Source organism: Leptonychotes weddellii, chromosome 12, assembly GCF_054177405.1.
Source record: "Leptonychotes weddellii isolate Sample4059 chromosome 12, ASM5417740v2, whole genome shotgun sequence".
NCBI lineage: Eukaryota > Metazoa > Chordata > Mammalia > Carnivora > Phocidae > Leptonychotes > Leptonychotes weddellii.
Window position 1 is genome coordinate 74557716 of NC_138380.1, and position 19531 is coordinate 74577246.

Below are 19531 nucleotides of genomic sequence, written 5' to 3' on the forward strand. Positions count from 1 at the left end.
TAACCAACTGAGCCACCCAGGCACCCAATTTCACCCTGTTTTTGAGGTGGGCCCACTTACATTCAATTTTGGGTCAGTTCCAATTGATGGATTAAGGAGGGTTGCTTTAAAAAGCTTTTTTATATTATATGTAATCCCATTCTAACTTTCTGTAAGTAATCACGTAAGGAAAGAAAGTATTTTGGAACTAAGTGATAGGCCACACTTTAAAAATACTTATCTTATTATTCAAATCACTTATGTTTTCAGTTCATAAATACTTTGATTATTGATCAGTGATGGTTCAGCTGTAACAGCCAAAGATTTATATTGATAATGGTAAATATTTTGATTTATCATTTCTTTTAAATATTGTATTATTTTATTTTGGTGTGAGTTTAACTAATACCAGGCAAAGAAACATACTCACTTTAGAACTATAAATGTCAATATCCCAATTCAATGTGACTTAAAAAAAAATAAAGGAATTTAAATTAGAGATCAAGTATATCATTTGAGTTTTTCACACAAAACAGTGGCATCTAGTGGTCTACAAAAATCCTCCTCCTAACTGTTTCTAACTTCTCTTTGCTATTAGTTTGAATCAGGTGTTATTTGCCTATAGCTGGTTCAACTGCTAGTGAGGTTTACTAGGATCGCTTGCTGTAGAGATTCAGACTTTTAGAATATTAAATTGATCTTTATTAGTAGTTGTGCATGTAACCTAATGTCCACAGTGCTGTTCTTTCTAAAGAAGTTACTCTAGTAGAGATCTTTATATGTAGATGGTGCTAATACTCATTAACTGCTACAAAATTAAATTACTTTTAAGACATCAAACAAAAGACTACCTTAGAACAAAGGGCTATAAAAAGAGATTCACCTTTGGAGGCAATAAAATTCGCCTTTTTATCTCTAAAGCGGAAAGGAGTAATGTAAGCTATTTTATCACCACTTGGCATTAATAGTATGGATATGCTTTCACTTACTGCCTAGTACTGGACACCTGACCACAACATATTCCTGTTTTAAACTTTCTTAAATAGTGCTCATTATAAGAAAGATATTGACATTATCTGTATTTATTATGACCAAGTACGGCATGCACCAATTTGGTTTAGGAAAGGTAAATAAAATATTGTCTTTTATATGTAAATGCATTAATTAGTAAAAATAGAATATATTTTTTTCATACTAACACTTGTATATGTATTTACCTGCATGATCAATAGAAGATAACGTGAGACTGCTTAAAAGTTTTAAATACAGGGATTTAATTTTTGTTTGATAGCATTCTGTTCACTCATACGAATGCTACATGTAAAACTCAAATATCGCTATCACTGTGCACCAACTCTAAAAACAATTTTAAATAATTCTAACTGAAAAGGAACTCAAAGGTGTGTTGGGTGGCAATTATTAGCTTAAATTCATATTCACATCTAGCTCCACATTTACTGTATGAAACAAGAACTTTGTAATATTCTCCTTCTTGATCTGGAGGCTGCTTACATGGTGTAAATTCAATGCGCTCTATACCCATGATTTGTATATGCATTTACGCATAACATGTATATTACATGAAAATAACATTTACACTGAAAAAACTAGGGGATCCAGAAATTGATCCTTTTTTTTAGAAAGTTCTTGACATATATAAGCACTATTTGAAACTTGCAGGCTTAATGGCAATTTTTAATTGAAAGAATTATTACAATCTTTTAAAAATATCAACATTTTCCTATCAGTATAATTCACTTACTTTATTATTTTTTTTAAAATTTTTTATTTTAGAGAGAGAGTGAGTGTGAGCAGGTGGGGAGGGGCAGAGGGAGAAAGAGAGAGAGAATCCCAAGCAGGCTCCATTCTCAGTGCAGAGCCCAACTAGGGGCTTGATCTCGGGACTCTGAGATCATGATCTGAGCAGAGACCAAGAGTCGGACACCTAACTGACTGAGCCACCCAGGCAACCCTGCTGTCAGTATAATTTAAAGATACTTGATACAGTTGACCCTTGAACATGGGTTTAAACTGCATGGGTCCATGTGTATGTGGATGTTTTGCAGTACTGTAAATGTATTTTCTCTTCTTTATGATTTTCTTAACATCTCTTATTCTCTAGCTTACTTTATTGTATGAATATAGTATGTAATATATGTAATACAATAAATATATTGATTGTTTATGTTATTGGTAAGGTTTCTGGTCAATAGCAGGCTATTAGTGGTTAAGTATTTGAGGAGTCAAAAGTTATACATGGATTTTCCATTGCACGGTGGGGGAGGTGCCCCAAACCCCATGTTGTTCAAGGGTCAACTGTATTTGTCTTCATACTTTCCTTATAGAGAATAACTCAATTACTTATATGAAAAATAACTCATAGATCTTTTAACATTAACTTATCCCTAGAATTTAGAATGATTCATTTAGGTAACTAACACCAGACTGTAACCAAAGTTTGAGATTTTAAATTACTTACGTTGGCTCATTTATTCTTCAGTTATCTTTAAGGCAAGTAATTACTCAGTAATAGCTAAAAATAACACTTAATGCCAAAACAAGTTTTCTAACAGTGATATTTTATTTGTAAATCTGTGTAGATCTCACAACTAATTCACATAAAAATATTTTTCTCTTTAGTTGGTACTAAAAACAGGAGAAACAGAAATGAAAAAAAAATCCTCGCTGCAGGAATTCAAACTAAACCATATGAGGTAAAATATTACTTTATGATTAAATATTGAAAAGTCATAAAATTCATCTTAATCATTAACATCCTAAACATCAAACAGATTGAAAGGTATAATTAGAAAAGATATATAGTATCAGGTAGTTTCTAATTTGGGAAAAATAATTTAGGAAATGACTCAAACTCTGAGCTGTAAATATTCATAATAATGAGCTGATGGTCTGAAATGTCTATTTTCATACCATTCCACAATTATAAGCCAATTATTAATTTTATATCCATTTTTAAATTAACAACTAAGAAATAATACTGCTGTATGACTCCTTTTTTCTTCTAATTAAAAATGTACCTAAAATTACTCTAAAATAGTGAAGCATAGGGGGTACTCCTTGCTAAGAGGAAACAAATTCCATTGGTGTTTAGGAGACATTAACCTTCAAATCTGCTGATGTAGGTAGAAGGGGTTTATCAAACACTTTTCACATGTCTCCTTGGAGTTTCCTGGCCTTGGCAAGCTTTCAGACCCACCACGGCCATCACTGCAAAATGTGGGGTCTGGCTTCCTGACAGGCTGCCATAGGGACTAGGTAACACCACATGGAGGTGCGCTGTAAATTCTTCTCACGGGGCAAACTTTGACTAATGATTGGTAAGAGATACAAAGAAGACAGCAGACAATTTCCTCTCTATTCCTCCTGCCAAAGGACCGTTCCGTTACATAGGCTTTCCAAACATGTCCTTTCAAGGCTTGTCAGAGAGTGGCAGCCAGCTCAGCAACACATCACCTTTTATTTTCTTCCCAACTCTCTTTGCCTTTCTTCTTCTTTCTCTCCCTCTTGGTGCCCTGGGATTGTCTTTTCAATTAACTAACATGTTAACGTATAGGTATTGTCTCAGGATCTTTTTTTCTTTTTTTCTAAAGATCCCAAACCAAGACAGGAATTCTTTGAATTCAAGTTATATAAGAAAATAATGATATTACCAATGTAATCCATAAAAATAATATCCTTAATAGTGAAATGGAATCTTTAGGCTTTAATATATAACTATATTTAAATTGCATCCTCCACTTTCGTCAAATATACCTTCATAGAGTAGGCATTTATTGAGCTAGTTTTGAACATTTAAACTTGAGGTGACTATCGGACACCCAAGTAGAGATACAGAGAAGGCTGTTGGTTATGAGTCTGGATTTCAGAAGAGAGATCCAGGATGGAAATATAAATGTAGGAATCATAGCTTATAGATGGTATATCATATGATGAGATTGAAAGAGATTTTCTAAGCACTAAGATTGATAAAGAGAGATGATCCCAAAAGGACCAAGCTCTAGAAAACTCTCACATTTTAGTCAGGAAATGAAGAGGAAACAGTAAAGAGTCTGAGATATTGTCCAAAGAGGTAAAGGAATAATCCAGAGAGTGTAATGTTTTGGATGCTAAGAGAAAAAAGAATGTTTAAAAGGGAAGAAAATCAGCCAATGGGTTCAATGATACTGATAGTCAAATAAGAAAAAAAAATGACTGAGAATACAGACTGAATATTACAGTGAACAGGAGATTTTTGCACAGTGAAGGAGATGAAAAGTTGATTAGAATAGATTCAAGAGGGTATGAGAGGAGGAAATGTAGCTACATAGACAGCTTATTCAAAGAATTTTGGTATAGAGGGAAAGAAAGAAATTGGATGTAAACAGGAGGCCATGATGCTACAAGAAGGTTTTTTCAAAAATAATTTTGAAAAAATAGTATTGTTATATACTAAAAGGAATGACCCAAAAGAGAAATTAAAATGGATGATTCAAGGGAGAAAGAGCACTATCTCTGAGGATGTGAGAGGAGATGGCATCAAGAGGACAATTGAAACCTGGCCCACAATAACATAATGAGTAGTTCACCCACACTAAGAGGAATGAATACAAAGATTCAGATAGGTTTATACTTTACTGTTGTAAGCCAATGCTCAATCTTTTCTGGTTGCTTTTTTTTCTTAATGAAATAAAGTCTAATTGTTACCCAAGAGTGAAGATTAAAAAAAGAATTGTTAAAAGCTTGAGAATAGAGCAGAAAGGCAGAAATATGTCTAGGTGAGAGAATGAATGGCTTATGGATTTATAATACAGTTATTAGCAGCATTAAGGATGATTTGAGTTATGGTTATGAACTTAAAGCAATACAAGAAAGTATGACTATATTTTTCTCTAGTTATGCTCAGCCATGGATGGAATTACACATAAGGAGTAGGCAGATAATTGGTTTTAGGTAGGGTTATGGATTAGCCATAAAAATAAAACAAATGAGAAAAGGATAGAGAATTGAGGATATAGACAAAAAAATAATTATAATGCGTGAACATAAGATTTAAGCTAGGAGAGAAAGAGGGTGGTATGCTCAATACATTGTAGGTGCTGGTGAGAGCAAATAATTTGGGGGTTTAGGGAATGATTAGGAAGGATTTGGGGTAGTATTGAAGAGAAGGATAAATACTATATAGGAGTTGTAATTATTGGTATTGAAAAGGTCATAGTATTGAGTGGCTGAGGAGGATGCAAAGGATCATTGGTAGGAGGTCCAGGAATTAAAAGGCCAGGGAGTTAAAAAGATCATCTACATGGATATAGCAATCAACAAAAAAATGTAATAGGAGCAATGTTGGAGAGCATGACAATGATCAAAAGAATAAGGGGGGATGACCTGACCCTGAGAGTTACAGATAGATCACTATAGCAAGGACAGATAATGGGTGACACAAACTGATGACACAATTTTGAAACCTGGGGACTTTTAGGGAAGAGAGAAGGAGAATGGACTGGAAGTGGCAAAGAGGAGGAGGGAGGATACCTATCACTTCTCCATGCCCAATTTAAGAAGAGAGTGGAAATGAAATTGGCCATCATTTGAGAAGATAAGTAAAGAAAGTCCTCTGGAAAAAAACAAAAAAACAGGTTTCCATTAAAGCTAGATGGTACAATGAGGGGTAACAGAAGAGACCGGGGCTATAGAAGAATTTGTGAATGACCTACTGTGAATTTCAGTGGTCATAGTGAAAAGAAATGGGAAGAGTGGAATATGAGTTCAGAGAAGGCACCAGGCAGCATTATAGCCTAAATAATGTAGGTTTAGTCTTAATATTTCTAGGCGGAGGGTGGTGGCCAGACTGTGAGTAGGAGTGGGAGGTCTTGTGAGGAATAGGACTCACTCTGGGCCCCCACTATTCTCTTGCCACAGAAAAGCACAGATTTCTGCAGGCTAGAGTCTTACTGCTAGTGAAAGCTATCCCTCTTGATTTCTGTAGAAGGAAGCTTCCTGCCTGGCAGGGAAGCAATCCTACTATGAGCACAGGGCATCCATCAACCTTTCACTGCAAATAGAGGGGAATGGTCTTCCTTCAAGCACCTGGGCACCTTCTTGACTTCTGAAGGAGGCCCAGGGAAAGGACACAATATGAGTAAGAAAACCAGGAACTTGTTTGTGTCATGAGTTTAACAAGTTTTTCCTTTTCTATTTCATAGTTATTATTTTCATCTGCAAAAGTCTAGAAGGTTGGGTGGCAGCTCTCTTTTTTTCTCATCCCTGGTGACCTTTATTATGATTGTAGGAATGTACACTACCATGACATTACTATTTAATAAAAATTCATAGTATCTTTTGGAATTTATTATACCACGATTATAATTTCAATTAGTTTTGACTGAACTTTTAATAAATATGTCTGTTGTGGAGTCAATTTTCACTCTTGAAATTGGTATTAAGTACCCATCGTATACTAGTCATGCAGCCACAAACTGGGATACACTGAAGGAACCCACAGTCTAATAAGATTACACTTGAAAAGATAATTTTATTTCCCCTATGACATGATGGAGCTACATACAAGAGTCTGTGGGGGGTGGAGAGGTAGGATAGGTAACTCAATTTGAGATGCTTTATTTGAATCTGTAACAAGCGTTCTCACACTGTTTTCTGCCCTGGCTCATTTGACAGATGCAATATGTTCTTTTTCTATGGCAGCGGCTTTCTATTATAATGATTTTCAGTTAGGTGTGTGGAATGATGTGTTATTCTACAGGCAATGGATCAGAATGGCCAAGTAGACAGGGGGCTTAGATAGTTGGAAAACCCATCACCTCTCAGATGAGTATCTTCCATTCTAAAGACAGTTTTCTCCCGCTCTGTGAGAATCTGCTTTGTAGGATAAGTAGTCTTAGATTGGGAAAGTGCATTTTAGGGGTATGGTTTGTGCAAAAAATAGGAGAAACTGGAGATGGGGCGGCACAGGTTGGGAGGGGCCTGTGGCAAGACATGAGGTGTGAGAAATAGGCAGACAACAGAACATGCATTAAATTGCATGGTTAAGAAGGTTTGGATTAATTTTTCTGAAGGTTATCAGGAATTATCGATGATTTTAAAACAATGCATGATATAATGAGGCATAAATTCTCAAAAGCTCATTCTGGTCATAGAGTAAGGACGAATTGGAGAACGTTTAGACTAGAAACTGGAAGACTAGTTGAAGATATTGCCTATCCAAGCAAGCAACAGTAACAGACTAATGTAAGGCAGTGCTGATAGAAATTGAGAAAAAAGAATGGATTTGAAAACATATAGGAAGGAAATTGAGGGAGTGATGGCTTGGACGTGTGGTCACTGAAGAGAGAGGCAAAACAACTTAGTATTTTTTGAAGGTCTACTATGTGTTTCATTTCAGGTACTTTTATTTATGTTATCATTTACTCACACAAATCTGAGAATTTAGTGCTGCCCCATTTTGACAGAAGAGAAAATTGAAGATCAAAGAATATATTTTACATGCCAAAGATTATCCATTAAGTATCCGGAGAGCTAGAATTAAGCCAGGTTGTTTTGGTTTCAAATTACACTCTTTTCCCCATCATATGATAATTCCTCCAAATTACAATGTAACAATAAAACTATCAGATTTCTAATTTAGACAGTTTAGGAAAATGGTGGGGCCATCAATAAAAGTATGCAGTATTGGGCAGAGGTGCAGTTTTGTCTACGAGGAGTTTGAGGACCTGTGACTTACTCAATCAGATGTATATACATGGCATTTGTACATGCAACTCCAAGGATCAAATGATACATACTCTGGATACAGATATACAGTAGAGTTATTCATCTACTCTTTCAGTGAGAGGGCATAAAATGATAAGAGAAAAGGACCTAGACAGAAATTTGGAGAATAACACCCTTTGACAGAGGCAAAAAGACACACAAAGGAGACCAAGACTAATCAGATAGGCAGGAGGACAATGAAAAGAAATTATTTTTACAAATAGAGAGAAAAGAGTTTCAGGAGGATTTAATTGTTCACAGGGACAAAAGGCAACAGAACATACAAGAAATGTGAGGAGCAAAATATATTCCTTGGCACTGGAAATTAGGTCATCTGCGGCCCTAGTGATAAGCAGTTCATTGGAAAGATGGAGGTAAAAAAGAGTATTAGATGGGGCGCCTGGGTGGCTCAGTCAGTTGAGCATCTGCCTTCCGCTTGGTCATGATCCCAGGGTCCTGGGATCGAGCCCTGCATCAGGACCTCTGCTCAGTGGGGAGCCTGCTTCTCCCTCTCCCTCCGCTGCTCCCGCTGCTTGTGTGCGCTCTCTCTCTGTCAAATAATTAAATAAAATCTTAAAGAAAAAAAAAAAGACTATTAGAACTTATCAGGACTACTCTTCCAAAAACAGTAAACATAGCATGGATAACAACTGGATATTATAGGTATGTGGTGATGTTGTATACTATAGGAAGGCTACTCATCAGACATCATGCTTCCATAATACCTACTTAAATATATCAAACAAACCAGGAAAAAAGAAAAAGAGACATCCAACAGAAAAATGGTCAAAGACCAAGTGCTGACAATTCACAAAAAGAGATACCAATTTAAATTTAAGGAAAGCACGTTGAATCTTTTTGGTAAGAAAAATATTGCAAAGTAAACCACAATGAGTTTCTCATTGTTGGCAAACAAATTAACAGAAATGTTTTAAACAGGGGCACCTGGATGGCTCAGTTGGTTTATCGACCAACTCTTGATTTTGGTTCAGGTCGTGATCTCAGGGTTGTGAGATTCAGCCCTGTGTTGGGCTCTGTGCTCAATGGGGAGTCTGCTTGAGGCTCTCTCTCTCCCTCTCCCTCTGTCTCTCCCCTCTTCCTGAGTGCTTTCTCTCTCTCTCAAAATGAAAAATCAATAAATCTTAAAAAAAAAAAAAAAGGAATGTTTAAAACAATAATAACCTGACACTGAGATAAAAGTTAGTATAACTTCCCCAGAGGGCATCTGGGCAATATGTATGGTAATGTAAATTTCCAAATGTAAATTTACTTTGATTCAGATATTTCATTTTTAGAAATTTGTCTTAAATATAAACATATGCACATAAATATGAACAAATATTTAGCCATGAGGTTTTAGCTCTTGCATGCTATATTAAAAAAACTATTATAATTAGAATATCATCATTTCAATAGTGCTGATGAATTAATGGATCTAGGCATTGATCATCAATGGCTGTTAACATCAGAAAAAGACAAACAGCACAGTATTATGTACCGCCTGAGGGCAGCACACCATGCCACCTATGAAATATTATTGCCAAAATATGAAAATTGAATTCTGGATCTAAGTACCTGTTTCTAGGAAATACAGTTGATAGAGGTATACATCAGATCACACTGGTGATGATGCAATTAGCAAAATCTTGGACAGGACAAATAGTAGAGATCCACTGACCTATTTTTTTCTTGTTCTTTTTTTTTTTCCCAACAAATAAATTGCAAGGAAATAAGAGAGAGATGAAGAGTAATCTATTGATTAAGAGAGACTTACTGACCATCTGCAGTGCATGGATCTTATTGATTTAAATAATCTGGAGATTAAATAATGCTGATTTAAATAATTTGGAACGTTGATTTAAATAATTTGGAGAGGGGGAGGGAAGGAGTGAGGGAGAGGACATCAAGTATTTTTGAACACTGCTTGAATATTTGATACTGGATAATATGAAGAATTACTTGAATTTTTTTGAGGTGTGATAACGGTGTTATGGTTATGTTAAAAAAAAAAAAAAAGGTAGAGTTGGGAATGGATGAGGGTATAGATGAAATATGATTGACCAGAAGTTGATAATTGTTAAAGCTGGGTGATGGGTACATGGTGGTTCATTAAACCAATCTTGCTTAAAAACAACCACCATGAACCTATTTAATAATGTGGTTTTGATTAAATAATTTATGGCACACCCATGAGATAAAATAATATGTAAATATTCAAATGTCCTTTATATTACACAGTATATAGAATGGCTAATAATATTCAGGCACTCAACTATTCATAAAATATTAATAAATGTAAAAAAGTCACAAAGCAGCATGCAGAGAATTATCCCATTCACATGCAGAGAATGGAAATAAAGACCCCCAAATTAGTAGTAATTATCTCTGAAAATAAAATTCTTGATTGTGAAGGGAAAGGCATTTGAAGGAAAATTTAGGGTCATGGGACATTTTATATTTTTAGCTAAGAGAACTTTATATATTATTTTATTTATAGTTAATTTGATCAAGGACTTACTATTTATCAGACATTGTGCTGGCACTTTACAAACTTATGAAGCATTTGTGAGATAACTATATTTATTTTTAAGAGAAGCCAAGTATAGAAATTTTGAGACACTTGCCTAAATTAACTAGCTAGAAAGAGAGCCAGGATTCAAACCTGCAGTTTGACTCAAGAGCCTTCATGCTTATCCATTGCCTCTTGAGGAAAAGCGGGGAGAAGCAGAGATAGGAAGTCCTAGAGGGAGAAAACGAATGGATGGAAGGAAAGCTCTGAATACACACAGACAGAAGAACCCCATCCAGAGCAGGAGGGAAGTCAAACAGTGGCAGATGTCTGTCAAGTGGGGGTTCCCGTCTAACTAGAAAATTTTGTTTTTTTTTCACACAAAATGTCTAACATAGTCTTTTCAAACTGTTGAAAATTTTTCAGTTTATTTTATTATGTTATGTTAATCACCATACATTACATCAGTTTTATTTTATAAACCATCTTTTCCCTTTTGTAGGAAATTTATGTTTCCATATACTAAATATTGGGAAAAATTACAGAGATTCCCTATACTGTTCAAGTGGTTCATCTGCTCATGTACAATAGCACACTCTACTAGTTACTATGCCTTTATTTTGCATTTTGATATTCATCCACAAAACAAATACTGAGCATCTACTACGTGCTTGGCATGTTTAAATATTCATGGTGAGTAAGACCTATAGACATGCATATCCCCAGCCCTCATGAAGCTCATGAAGTCCAGGGATCCATAACATTTTTCCATAAATAGACAGTAAATATTTCAGGCTTTGCAATTAATTCTGTCTCTATTGCAACTAACTCAACTCTGCCCTTGTAGCTGAAATAGGCCAGACAATATATGCATGAAGAATGTGGCTGTTTTCCGACACAAATTTATTTACAAAAACAGTGCTTTAAAGTCACTTTCAAGTGCAGATGCGTTAAACTGGATTTAGCATGAGAGCCTTGTTCTATGTTGGCAATGGAATTCTCTGTATTGTGAATTGTTAATAGTGAAAAAACATTGCGGAAGTAGCAATGGAAATTTAAGAGACTCTGTATTTTGTTGTTATGTGGCTCTAGGGTCCTGTTTGGGATTGAGATAGAGTAACACATATCTTTGTTTGCCCCAGACAGTGCAAGTTAATGTCTGTTATCCTGGTATATAATGAACACAGCTCCTCTTTTCACTCTGTGATTTTCCAGTTAGGATGGCAAAACTGTATGGTCGTCCTAAGTTTAGAGCTAGAACAATGATCTCCCTCAATAGGAAAAGGAATCAGATATCAGTTAAGGCAAAGCTATGACAGGAAGATATAAAGGATGTAAAGAAGTTTCTTTACTGAAGAAGGTTTTCCAGAGGGCATATTCACAAAGGACTGGAAAGGAGGTCAACTGGAATTTTTTGTTTTTTTTTTTTAAGATTTTATTTACTTATTTGAGAGAGAAAGAATGAGCAGAGAGAACATGAGAGGGGGAGGATCAGAGGGAGAAGCAGACTCCCTGCCGAGAGGGGAGTCCGATGCGGGACTCGATCCCAAGACTCCAGGATCATGACCTGAGCTGAAGGCAGTTGCTCAACCAACTGAGCCACCCAGGCGCCCTCACCTGGAATTCTTAACCAATGGTGTCTTAGTTCAGGCTGCTAGAGCAAAGCACTATATAGACTGGGTGTCTTCTAAGTAACAGAAATATACCGCTCACAGTTCTGGAGGCTACAAGTCCAAGGTTGAGGCACCAGCATGGTTAGGTTTTGGTGGGAACCGTCTTCCTGGATGTGGACTGCTGGCTTCTTGCTGTGTCCTTACGTGGTGGGAAGACTGAGAGCTACCTCCAGGGCACTCACCCCATTCCTAAAGGCTCCATTTCATGACCTAATTACCTCCCAAAGGCCCGCCTCCAAATACCATCCCACTGGGGATTAGATTTCAACATAGGAATTTGGGGGAGGACACAAACTTTCAGTCCATAACAAATGGTGTCTATGAAAAAGGAAGGAAATAGGAATAGGAATAGGAAGGAATAGGAAATAGCGGCTTGCCGCTGTCTCCCGTGTGGGTTCCCTGGCCTTGCGAAACACCCCAAAAATGCAGATCAGAAGTTATCTGGTGATATGTACATGTCTCTAGGTCAAGTGTTATGTATGTGGAAAAGAAAGAAGGATCAGTACAAGGTCTGCCTCAGCGGCAGAGAGCTTTCTCTGCTGACACCCTCCTCGGACAGCCTGCATGGAACGACTGAGGCAGGAGGAGGTGGGTGGCTGATACAGGACCTTTAACAGGCCACACAGGGGCTTGGCAGAGTCAGCTGCAGGCCTGCTTTGCAATCCCACTTATTCCTTGGCCCAATTCTGCTTCATCTCTTTCTCTTTCACTTATTAATCTCTCCTAAATACCCCTATCTCTGCCTCAGCATCTGCTTCTGCATAATCCAGCTGTGGCAATAATCTTAGGAAAATTCTGTTGAAGGATAATATCCAGAAAATGGTAAAAGGACTCTGATACAGATATAAAAGTGAACATATGTTGAAGAACTTATTTTACTCATGATATGAGGCAGAGGCTACAAGTGATTCAAAGGAAAAGTCAAAACAGTATGAATTAATGTGGAATAAAAGTATGTCAAGATGAATTGCAAACAGAGACAAAACTAGCTTTTCCACAGGGTGGAGGAAATGAATTAAATCACTTCTGGAAGAGACAGAATGTGCAATTATCAGCTACCTACAATTTATTTAAAAAAATTGCAAAATAGCTCAGTGACAATGAACAGGATTGGAATCTGATAACCTAGAAGAGTATAATATGGAAGATGCATTTTCCTGTTGAAACACATTTTTTTTGTACATCTCTTATTTGCAAAAGTGCTTCCCATCCTACCTCCCTTTTGCTTTCAAAAGAAATAACAGGTAAAGTTTAGTGAGCAAAATCTGTTGGGATTTCAGCACACACATAGAAAAATATTTTATAAAATTCCAAACAGTAATGGATTAAATAGTAAGAAAAATTCGGCAAAACCTTAAATAGCTATAAATGACTATCATTAAAAATTAAACATAATATTAGTCTAATATTTGCTTTATTATTCAAACACAAGCTTTGTAATGGAATCATAAACCCAAGCAGGCTCATTTGAACAATAGAAAAATATTATGATTATGCTGTAAATATATATAGTGGATATGCAATATAGATACATAATCTATAATAATATTGTCACTATGTTGGTGACCTAGGAAGGTGGTTTAGAAATGTATAAAATTATGTCCAACTAGACATCTCTTTGGGGCCCAATTCATTTGTTTCTTGCAATTGTGTTACAAATTCACAAATGAGAACAGTTTCTGGTTAGTCTCTCATTTTCAAGTTCAATTTTAAAAGTACAAAGTCTGCCATAATTAAAACTATTAGAAAAAAATACAAAGTCTTCAGAAGTTTGTGGACTTTAAAATTGAATTTTATTAGGTGGGAAACTGTTCCTAGTGGGTATTTTATTAATATTTTGTAATGATAATGCTTAGATTTTCCAATTCAAATGTTTGAAGTGTGACAATAGATTTTAAATGATTGATGTGAGTAATTGTAAATGTGTTTAATATTTAGGGTGCTATTTATTCCTCACAATCCGGTGATGTGTATGGGTGGTTATTTGTACAATTCTTTCACATCGAATGGAGGAATAGAGTTCTTTGTATTCAAGAAGATATTTGGAAGCCTGTTCTAAAGATATAAAATTGCTCTCGGAAAACACTAGGAAAAAACAGGCTGTATTGTTCTTCCTCAAAGAGCACAAAAGGCAATCAAACAAGGGAACTAGAATATGGTAATTATTGAGAATGTTGATGGTACCCTTAAGATTAAGCCCCTGAAGGTAAATGCTTTTCTGGGGATGAATTTTCTGAAAAATCTATTAAGTGGGGTAAGGAGAGGATGGCAAACTTCTACTTCTACCTTGCACAAAACCATCCATTTGTGTAATCGACCAAATCCTATTTCTTGATTTTGCTTATAGAGCATGGATAGTGAAATGGATTACTAAGGACATAACAAATGGGTATGAGGAACGACAACAAAAAAAAAACAGGTAAAATGAAGATAATAATAAAGGTGCTATTTCCAGAAGAGCTTGGTCAGGATTTGAAGGGGTAAAAACATACGCATTCCCTTTTGTTTGCAAGGCAGCCTCTGACAATGAAGATGAATTAAAGACTCAGGAAGCTAATGCCCTTGATGTTAATTCCCTTACAGTTCTCTTTCTTGCAGAAACTCCTTAGAGATCAGATGGCTAAGACCTAATCTTTATTTCATGTTTCTGTAACTTTAAAATGAATTTCTCTCTGCTGCTTCTCAGATACTGACAATAAATCCATAGTGCAAATACTGAGAACACTAGATTTTGGAAGAAACCAAAGTGACAAAGCCAAAACCTTTATTCTAGATTAATATATATTTTTGAATCAGTAACGTAATGGCTAAACAATCACATTAGAATTGACACTTGCCGTTTTAGAGTGGGGGATAAGTTGGGGCATGTGAAGTATCCTCGCAAAGTTCTCAGATGATGCATTTTGGTTGACTGACTCTATTACTGATGAAAACATCAAGGCAGCTCTTCACTGGGTTATAAAATATTGTGACTATTTTAAAATTGTTCTTATTCTTTTTAGTTTTCCAACACTCCTACTTCTGACAAAACCAAGCACTATGGTGTGAATGCTTATGTTCTCCTCAAAATTCCTATGTTGAAATCCTGACTCCCAAGGTAATGGTATTAGTTGGTACCTTTGGGAGGTGATTAGATTATGAGGGTGGAGACTCGTGAATGGGATTAGTGCCCTTATAAATAGAGGCCTCAGCGAGTTTGCCGATCCCTTCAACCATGTGAAGATACAGGAGAAGTTAGCCTTCTACAACGGAGAAGAGGGCCCTCCCTAGACCTTGATCTTGCTGGTACCCTGATCTTAGACTTCCAACCTCCAGCAATGTGAGAAATAAAAATCAGTTGTTTATCAGCTACCCAGTGTCTGGTATTTTTTTTATAGCAGTCCAAACAGACTAAGACACCAAAATATTTCCAGTGTGTTTTAAAATATAGAAGCAGCTACAACATAATCCCACTTTTTAAAACAGTAGCATAATACATTTCAACAATTATTTCACACTTGTACGAAACCCTCTTGAGAAGTCCCTTGAAAAATAAAAAAGCATGGGGACATCTGGGTGGCTCAGTTGGTTAAGTGTCTGACTCTTGATTTTGACTCAGGTCAGGTCTCAGGATCTTGAGATCGAGCCCTGCCTTGGGCTCTGTGCTGAGTGTGGAGCCTGCTTAAGATTCTCTCTCTTCCTCTTCCTCTGCCCCTCCCTCCTCTCTATTGCCGTCTCTAAAAAACAAAAGACAAAAACAAAACAAAAAAAATTTTTGATCTTAAATCTAGTTCATACTATCTACTAGTTATGATTATTAACATGGCCCATGACTTGAGTAAGTATATGAGGAATAAGAATTTTTTTAGGCTCACACATACACATTTTATCATACGCATGGGGAATTGTACTATTTCATGCAATATTATCATAAAGCAACTTTATTATTTGGACTCCCACCACCACTTTAAACTTATTCATTGGGGCCATGTCCTCCCTCACACATGGATGCAGACTTGTCTGAACTATGACTTGACTTCTGTTTGGTTTTGGTTATTGAAATCCCTATGGGCGCTTTCTCATTTCAATTCCAAATGAAGCAAACTTGGTTTTAAATTAAGATTTCTTCTTTTCCTTCCCCCCAACTATTAAAATCAAAGGATTATTGTTAAAAAAAAAAAAAAAGATTTCTTCTTTTCCTTTGGCTGATTTCTTATCATCTTACTGCCACCTCTCATGTAAATAATACTGCTTTTCTCATTCAAGAATTTTTTTTTTTTTTAAGCATCTCTCCTGTCCTGGTCACTGTGCTAGGCAAACCAGAAACAGTCACTTCTTTCAAGGAGCTTACGGTCTGATCAGAGGAGAGAGATAATAAAGATTTAAACAGACAAGTATAAATGAATAAATAATTGTCATGCAATACAAAAATGGAAGAAACACATGAAAGGCTTGGATAGACTTCTCTGTAGGGGTAACCAAAATCTGATGGTGATCTCAGCAGATATTGCCATCCCAGCTTCCTGCAAGAAGCGATGTTGCTTATTCCCCATTCTACAACTAAAACTGAGCTCTGAAATTTAACTGAGTTTTTTTTTTTTAAAGATTTTATTTTTTAAATTTATTTGACAGAGAGAGATACAGCGAGAGAGGGAACACAAGCAGGGGGAGAAGGAGGGGAGAAGCAGGCTTCCCCACGGAGCAGGGAGCCCAATGTGGGGCTCGATCCCAGGACCCTGGGATCACGACCTGAGCCGAAGGCAGACGCTTAACGACTGAGCCACCCAGGCGCCCCTAATTGAGTTTTACAGAAGGCTTGGAATAGCCTGAGTGCCTCACCTGGAATAAACACCCTCCTGCATTAAGCAGTGAGTCTTAGAACCCATGGGACAAAGGTATGCACAGAGTCCCCACCTACAGAATGAGGGTCGGTTTCACCAGCGAGAAGCTGCAGGCATTTCTCAATTTTACAACAGGCTCAACTGCCCATTAGACCGGAGTGCAATGCCAGCCTGGGATGATGGACAGTAGGTTCATCCTCTTCCTTCCAGGTAACACATTCTCATCATTGTGAACTGATCAAGACGCACACGACGACTGATATCACACATCCAAAACCCAGGTTATTCAGCTTCTAATAACACAACTCTTAGGACAAACCCTGCTCACTCTTAAGGAGCCCTTCTCTAAATCCGACACAATTCCTTATTGTAATATGTGCTCTGTTGTAAGTAGAAAAGAGGCCTCTTGTGCATTCATATGAGCGATTTAGGCCAATCTATATTTTGAGGAAGTTTCTGGGCAAAAACAGAAAGATATCCCAGGAACAAATCACAATCTTCACATAGAGGTCAATCTAAATCCAAATTTAAATAGAAAATGTTTTCTAAATATTCAAGGACACACGTGATTTACATTTATATGTGAATTCAAACCATGTGGTTTGAAATCAGCTCACCAATAATTAGAACTTGTAATAACAACACATAGGGAATTGTTTCATCATACCCCTTCTATTGGCTATCATCAAAGGGTTGTTTTTAAGAACAAAATAAAGAACTTCCCTAAAGATATTTCAGTATTCACTGTAAAGAGCAAGAACCGCTTATGAATTCCTCCAAACACGATTTTTCCAGTCCAGATCCATCCAATTTAATCCACCCGATCAAACATATTTGACTCTACACACAACGGAGCCACTTAAGGCCTGAATTCTTATGTTTTTAACTTTGTGCTCTAGCATCTAGTAAGTGCCTAGCTGCAATATTTTATAAAAGCCTGAGTAAAGAAATGAAAGAATTAACTACACGTTAAAGTGTTAAAGTTCAACCACTCAATAGCCTTATGACAAGGGTCAATTACTTAACAAATCAAAGGCTCAATTTCATCACCTACACATATTCCATACGGTACTACCTGTTTGATAAGTTGTCATTATAAGCGAGAGCTAGTGTTATTAGTATTGTTATTTTAAACAAATGAAATGAATCTGATTAGAGTTAGATTTATAAGTAGTGCGTACCAGTCAGGCAATGGAGAATCAGGCTGGGGAAAGTGTTTAGGAATCAGTAAAATCATTTGCTCATATTAAAAGAAACTATAGTCAGGAAACCCCACAGACATGATGGCAGATCCTTGACTGTGACTCTCCTGATTCGGGAGGAAACATTGTGGCCAATGATATCCACACACATGCTCTTTGTTATGCAGTCGTAACTGTCTTCTATTATCGTATAGCAATAGGTTCATCTTTTATGTTAGTAGGCCAAAGACATGGTACAGAGTCTTTTGAAGGTGGCCTTCCAGAAAGACTTTCATTTGCAAACAAGCCTCAGATACCAGGTCTGTCATAATCTTTCTAAATTTCAGATCGCTTTTTTTTTTTTCAGGCCAATTTTAGTGGACATATGAAATTTCACAGATGGTACTATATTAGTGAGAGATGATGTTTTTAAACACATGTTGACAAGGAGAACATTTCTTTATGTCAGACACATTGGAGCTTCTTCCTCCTCCTACCTCTAGTTTCCTCTTGGAAATGTCCTGTAAACGTCTAGGATAAAAAGCCATGACTGGGTGATGGTTACACACCAATGTTAGTGTATTTAATGCCAGTGAATTGCATGCTCAAAATGGTCGCCTGGTAAGTTTTATGTTATGTATATCTTACAGTTTGAAGAAACAGACTGTAGAAGTATTAGATTCCTGTGTAAATATGATTGTGCTAAATAATGAAGCCCAATTTATTTTTATTGCTTAAATACTGGATTAGTTCATTAGTTCAATAGAGGGGTAGAGAGATAAAAGAAAGTCTCAGGCAGCTTTAACCTCACAAGATTAAGCAGTGGGGGTTTTGTCTGTTTTTAGAGCTAATCTGGGTCATTGAATTGCTACAAGCCCCTGGCTAAGACCGAGTATATTTTAGATGAAGGGTTCTTTTGAAGATCTATGAAATTTTTGGTTGTTCTACTCCAAAACAACCAAAACAGGTTTAAATGCCAATACTTTTTGCTCATCAACAGCTATAGGGACCAGCCTGAGTTGACATTTTTAAATGCAAAGAAAAATTTATGCTTTAGTGGAACCTATGAATTTCTAACATTCTAGAGGACACCTCTTTGGGTTATCTTATTCTGATTCTGTGGAAGCTGTTTTGCAACTGTGTATAGATAACTCATAACAATGCAAAATAATTCTTGTCTGTAGACATACAAATTCTTTCCTGTCTGGGTAAAGTTTCAATTGATTCTACTCTTTCTTTCCCATCTTGTGGAAAAATCATTTTGCATCCATCTGCATATATATTTCAATATTCCTTATCTACAAATGTGTCTAAGCCTTGGATTCTCGTCAGACTGAGTTATAACATCTGCCAGGTTTTTTCATTGATTACAAGCTAAATAACATCCTTAACACCTGTTCATTTTTATATCTGTATGAGAATCATGATTTTATCTTTTTTGAAAATTGGCTGTTAACAAGAACAAATGAAGAAATTTGTTTTCCTTTAGACATTAGGGAGAGAAAACAAGGAAGTTTTTAAGTTTGTCATTTATCCAGCCCTGTGTATCAGTTAGGAAAAGATGCACGTCAGAAAGTTAATTCTGGGGTGCCTCAGTGGCTCAGT

General features: G+C 36.4%; 1 long non-coding RNA gene across 1 annotated transcript; it reads left to right on the forward strand.

Moving 5' to 3' along the window:
- Nucleotides 1–1673: 1673 nt before the first annotated feature.
- LOC145716587 (uncharacterized) lies at nt 1674–16066 on the forward strand. The gene is made up of 2 exons (XR_014139381.1): nt 1674–2693; nt 14273–16066. It is a non-coding gene; the product is annotated as an uncharacterized LOC145716587 (long non-coding RNA).
- Nucleotides 16067–19531: the final 3465 nt, after the last annotated feature.